Here is a 6000-nt window from a genome sequence, read left to right as displayed (position 1 = left end):
AAAATTTTCGCGAATGGATTTGCAGTTTCTAAGCGAATTCTCTTCCTTTCAAGCGGATTTACTTGTACAAAGCGTAGATTTCAAGATAAAGGCGGGGGACATTTTCGTGATTGGAACTGCACTTTCTAAGCGAATTCTCTTCGTTTCCACTGGGAATCTATTGTAGCAGACGTAGTTTTCTTTATACAGGCAGGGAAGGTTTTCGCAAACGGAGCTGCACTTTCTAAGCAAATTCTCTTCGTTCCTACGGGATTCACTTGTAGGAACTGTAGATTTCAAGATATAGGCAGGGGAAATTTTCGTGATTGGAACTGCACTTTTTAATCGGATTCTCTTCGTTCCAAGCGGGATTCCCTTGCATCAGGTGTAGTATTCAAGACATAGAGTGGGAAAGTTTTCAGAAATGGAGCTATTGTTTCTTAGCGTATTCTATTCCTTCCAACGGGAACTCACTTGTATCAGGCATAGTTCTCTGTATATTACCAGGGAAAATTTTCACGAATGGACCTGCATTTTCTCAGCGAATTCTCTTACTTCCGAGCGGGATTCAATTGTACGAAGTGTAGATTTCAAGATATAGGCAGGGGAAATTTTCGCGATTGGAACTGCACTTTTTAAGCGAATTCTCTTCCTTCCAAGTGGAACTCACTTGCAAGAGGCGTAGTTTCTAAGATATAGAGTGGGAAACTTTTCGGATATGAAGCTGTTGTTTCTAAGCGAATTCACTACGTTCCAAGGCAGACTCACTTGTATCAGGCATATTCCTCTATATATAGCGAGGGAAAATTTTCACGAATGGAGATGCTGTTTCTAAGCGTATTGTCTTCGTTCGAAGCGGGACTCACTTGTACGAGGCATGGTTTTCAAGATATACTCTGGGCAGTTTTTCACAATTGGAGCTGCAGTCTGTAAGCGAATTCTCTTCATTCCAAGTGGGACTCTGTGGCATAGTTTTGTTGATATGGGCAGGGAAGTTTTTCGCAATTGTAGCTGCAGTTTCTAAGAGAATTCTCTTCCTTCCAAGACGGACTGTACTGTAGCAGGCGTAGGAGTTTTGATACAGGCATCGAAATTTTTCACGAACGGAGCTATAGTTTCTAAGCGAATTCTCTTCATTCCGAGTGGGAACCACTTGTTGTGGCGTATTTTTCATGATATAGCCAGGGAAAGTTTTCCTTTACGGAGCTGTAATTTCTAAGCGAATTCTCTTCGTTCCAAGCGGGACTCACTTGTACGAAGCGTAGATTTCATAATATAGGCAGCGGAAATTTTCGCGATTGGAACTGCACCTTTTAAGGGAATTCTCTTCCTTCCAAGTGGGACTCACTTGCATGAAGCGTAGTTTCTAAGATATAGAGTGGGAAACTTTTCGGATATGAAGCTGTTGTTTCTAAGCGAATTCACTACGTTCCAAGGCGGACTCACTTGTATCAGGCATAGTTCTCTATATATAGCGAGGGAAAATTTTCACGAATGGAGATGCTGTTTCTAAGCGTATTGTCTTCGTTCGAAGCGGGACTCACTTGTACGAGGCATGGTTTTCAAGATATACTCTGGGCAGTTTTTCACAATTGGAGCTGCAGTCTGTAAGCGAATTCTCTTCATTCCAAGTGGGACTCTGTGGCATAGTTTTGTTGATATGGGCAGGGAAGTTTTTCGCAATTGTAGCTGCAGTTCCTAAGAGAATTCTCTTCCTTCCAAGACGGACTGTACTGTAGCAGGCGTAGGAGTTTTGATACAGGCATCGAAATTTTTCACGAACGGAGCTATAGTTTCTAAGCGAATTCTCTTCATTCCGAGTGGGAACCACTTGTAGTGGCGTATTTTTCATGATATAGCCAGGGAAAATTTTCCTTTACGGAGCTGCAATTTCTAAGCGAATTCTCTTCGTTCCAAGCGGGACTCACTTGTACGAAGCGTAGATTTCATAATATAGGCAGCGGAAATTTTCGCGATTGGAACTGCACTTTTTAAGGGAATTCTCTTCCTTCCAAGTGGGACTCACTTGCATGAAGCGTAGTTTCTAAGATATAGAGTGGGAAACTTTTCGGATATGGAGCTGTTGTTTCTAAGCGAATTCACTACGTTCCAAGGCGGACTCACTTGTATCAGGCATAGTTCTCTATATATACCCAGGGAAAATTTTCGCGAATGGATTTGCAGTTTCTAAGCGAATTCTCTTCCTTTCAAGCGGATTTACTTGTACAAAGCGTAGATTTCAAGATAAAGGCGGGGGACATTTTCGTGATTGGAACTGCACTTTCTAAGCGAATTCTCTTCGTTTCCACTGGGAATCTATTGTAGCAGACGTAGTTTTCTTTATACAGGCAGGGAAGGTTTTCGCAAACGGAGCTGCACTTTCTAAGCAAATTCTCTTCGTTCCTACGGGATTCACTTGTAGGAACTGTAGATTTCAAGATATAGGCAGGGGAAATTTTCGTGATTGGAACTGCACTTTTTAATCGGATTCTCTTCGTTCCAAGCGGGATTCCCTTGCATCAGGTGTAGTATTCAAGACATAGAGTGGGAAAGTTTTCAGAAATGGAGCTATTGTTTCTTAGCGTATTCTATTCCTTCCAACGGGAACTCACTTGTATCAGGCATAGTTCTCTGTATATTACCAGGGAAAATTTTCACGAATGGACCTGCATTTTCTCAGCGAATTCTCTTACTTCCGAGCGGGATTCAATTGTACGAAGTGTAGATTTCAAGATATAGGCAGGGGAAATTTTCGCGATTGGAACTGCACTTTTTAAGCGAATTCTCTTCCTTCCAAGTGGAACTCACTTGCAAGAGGCGTAGTTTTTAAGATATAGAGTGGGAAACTTTTCGGATATGGAGCTGTTGTTTCTAAGCGAATTCACTACGTTCCAAAGCGGACTCACTTGTATCAGGCATAGTTCTCTATATATAGCGAGGGAAAATTTTCACGAATGGAGATGCTGTTTCTAAGCGTATTGTCTTCGTTCGAAGCGGGACTCACTTGTACGAGGCATGGTTTTCAAGATATACTCTGGGCAGTTTTTCACAATTGGAGCTGCAGTCTGTAAGCGAATTCTCTTCATTCCAAGTGGGACTCTGTGGCATAGTTTTGTTGATATGGGCAGGGAAGTTTTTCGCAATTGTAGCTGCAGTTCCTAAGAGAATTCTCTTCCTTCCAAGACGGACTGTACTGTAGCAGGCGTAGGAGTTTTGATACAGGCATCGAAATTTTTCACGAACGGAGCTATAGTTTCTAAGCGAATTCTCTTCATTCCGAGTGGGAACCACTTGTAGTGGCGTATTTTTCATGATATAGCCAGGGAAAATTTTCCTTTACGGAGCTGTAATTTCTAAGCGAATTCTCTTCATTCCAAGCGGGACTCACTTGTACGAAGCGTAGATTTCATAATATAGGCAGCGGAAATTTTCGCGATTGGAACTGCACCTTTTAAGGGAATTCTCTTCCTTCCAAGTGGGACTCACTTGCATGAAGCGTAGTTTCTAAGATATAGAGTGGGAAACTTTTCGGATATGAAGCTGTTGTTTCTAAGCGAATTCACTACGTTCCAAGGCGGACTCACTTGTATCAGGCATAGTCCTCTATATATAGCGAGGGAAAATTTTCACGAATGGAGATGCTGTTTCTAAGCGTATTGTCTTCGTTCGAAGCGGGACTCACTTGTACGAGGCATGGTTTTCAAGATATACTCTGGGCAGTTTTTCACAATTGGAGCTGCAGTCTGTAAGCGAATTCTCTTCATTCCAAGTGGGACTCTATGGCATAGTTTTGTTGATATGGGCAGGGAAGATTTTCGCAATTGTAGCTGCAGTTTCTAAGAGAATTCTCTTCCTTCCAAGACGGACTCTACTGTAGCAGGCGTAGGGTTTTTGATACAGGCATGGAAATTTTTCACGAACGGAGGTATAGTTTCTAAGCGAATTCCTTCGTTCAGCGTGGGAACCACTTGTAGTGGCGTATTTTTCATGATATAGCCAGGGAAAGTTTTCCTTTACGGAGCTGCAATTTCTAAGCGAATTCTCTTCGTTCCAAGCGGGACTCACTTGTACGAAGCGTAGATTTCATAATATAGGCAGCGGAAATTTTCGCGATTGGAACTGCACTTTTTAAGGGAATTCTCTTCCTTCCAAGTGGGACTCACTTGCATGAAGCGTAGTTTCTAAGATATAGAGTGGGAAACTTTTCGGATATGGAGCTGTTGTTTCTAAGCGAATTCACTACGTTCCAAGGCGGACTCACTTGTATCAGGCATAGTTCTCTATATATACCCAGGGAAAATTTTCGCGAATGGATTTGCAGTTTCTAAGCGAATTCTCTTCCTTTCAAGCGGATTTACTTGTACAAAGCGTAGATTTCAAGATAAAGGCGGGGGACATTTTCGTGATTGGAACTGCACTTTCTAAGCGAATTCTCTTCGTTTCCACTGGGAATCTATTGTAGCAGACGTAGTTTTCTTTATACAGGCAGGGAAGGTTTTCGCAAACGGAGCTGCACTTTCTAAGCAAATTCTCTTCGTTCCTACGGGATTCACTTGTAGGAACTGTAGATTTCAAGATATAGGCAGGGGAAATTTTCGTGATTGGAACTGCACTTTTTAATCGGATTCTCTTCGTTCCAAGCGGGATTCCCTTGCATCAGGTGTAGTATTCAAGACATAGAGTGGGAAAGTTTTCAGAAATGGAGCTATTGTTTCTTAGCGTATTCTATTCCTTCCAACGGGAACTCACTTGTATCAGGCATAGTTCTCTGTATATTACCAGGGAAAATTTTCACGAATGGACCTGCATTTTCTCAGCGAATTCTCTTACTTCCGAGCGGGATTCAATTGTACGAAGTGTAGATTTCAAGATATAGGCAGGGGAAATTTTCGCGATTGGAACTGCACTTTTTAAGCGAATTCTCTTCCTTCCAAGTGGAACTCACTTGCAAGAGGCGTAGTTTCTAAGATATAGAGTGGGAAACTTTTCGGATATGAAGCTGTTGTTTCTAAGCGAATTCACTACGTTCCAAGGCAGACTCACTTGTATCAGGCATATTCCTCTATATATAGCGAGGGAAAATTTTCACGAATGGAGATGCTGTTTCTAAGCGTATTGTCTTCGTTCGAAGCGGGACTCACTTGTACGAGGCATGGTTTTCAAGATATACTCTGGGCAGTTTTTCACAATTGGAGCTGCAGTCTGTAAGCGAATTCTCTTCATTCCAAGTGGGACTCTGTGGCATAGTTTTGTTGATATGGGCAGGGAAGTTTTTCGCAATTGTAGCTGCAGTTTCTAAGAGAATTCTCTTCCTTCCAAGACGGACTGTACTGTAGCAGGCGTAGGAGTTTTGATACAGGCATCGAAATTTTTCACGAACGGAGCTATAGTTTCTAAGCGAATTCTCTTCATTCCGAGTGGGAACCACTTGTTGTGGCGTATTTTTCATGATATAGCCAGGGAAAGTTTTCCTTTACGGAGCTGTAATTTCTAAGCGAATTCTCTTCGTTCCAAGCGGGACTCACTTGTACGAAGCGTAGATTTCATAATATAGGCAGCGGAAATTTTCGCGATTGGAACTGCACCTTTTAAGGGAATTCTCTTCCTTCCAAGTGGGACTCACTTGCATGAAGCGTAGTTTCTAAGATATAGAGTGGGAAACTTTTCGGATATGAAGCTGTTGTTTCTAAGCGAATTCACTACGTTCCAAGGCGGACTCACTTGTATCAGGCATAGTTCTCTATATATAGCGAGGGAAAATTTTCACGAATGGAGATGCTGTTTCTAAGCGTATTGTCTTCGTTCGAAGCGGGACTCACTTGTACGAGGCATGGTTTTCAAGATATACTCTGGGCAGTTTTTCACAATTGGAGCTACAGTCTGTAAGCGAATTCTCTTCATTCCAAGTGGGACTCTGTGGCATAGTTTTGTTGATATGGGCAGGGAAGTTTTTCGCAATTGTAGCTGCAGTTCCTAAGAGAATTCTCTTCCTTCCAAGACGGACTGTACTGTAGCAGGCGT

This window comes from Rattus norvegicus, chromosome 20 (assembly GCF_036323735.1).
Source record: "Rattus norvegicus strain BN/NHsdMcwi chromosome 20, GRCr8, whole genome shotgun sequence".
NCBI classification, from domain to species: Eukaryota; Metazoa; Chordata; class Mammalia; order Rodentia; family Muridae; genus Rattus; species Rattus norvegicus.
The sequence above is the reverse complement of the archived record's forward strand: the minus strand, read 5'-3'. Positions refer to the sequence as shown.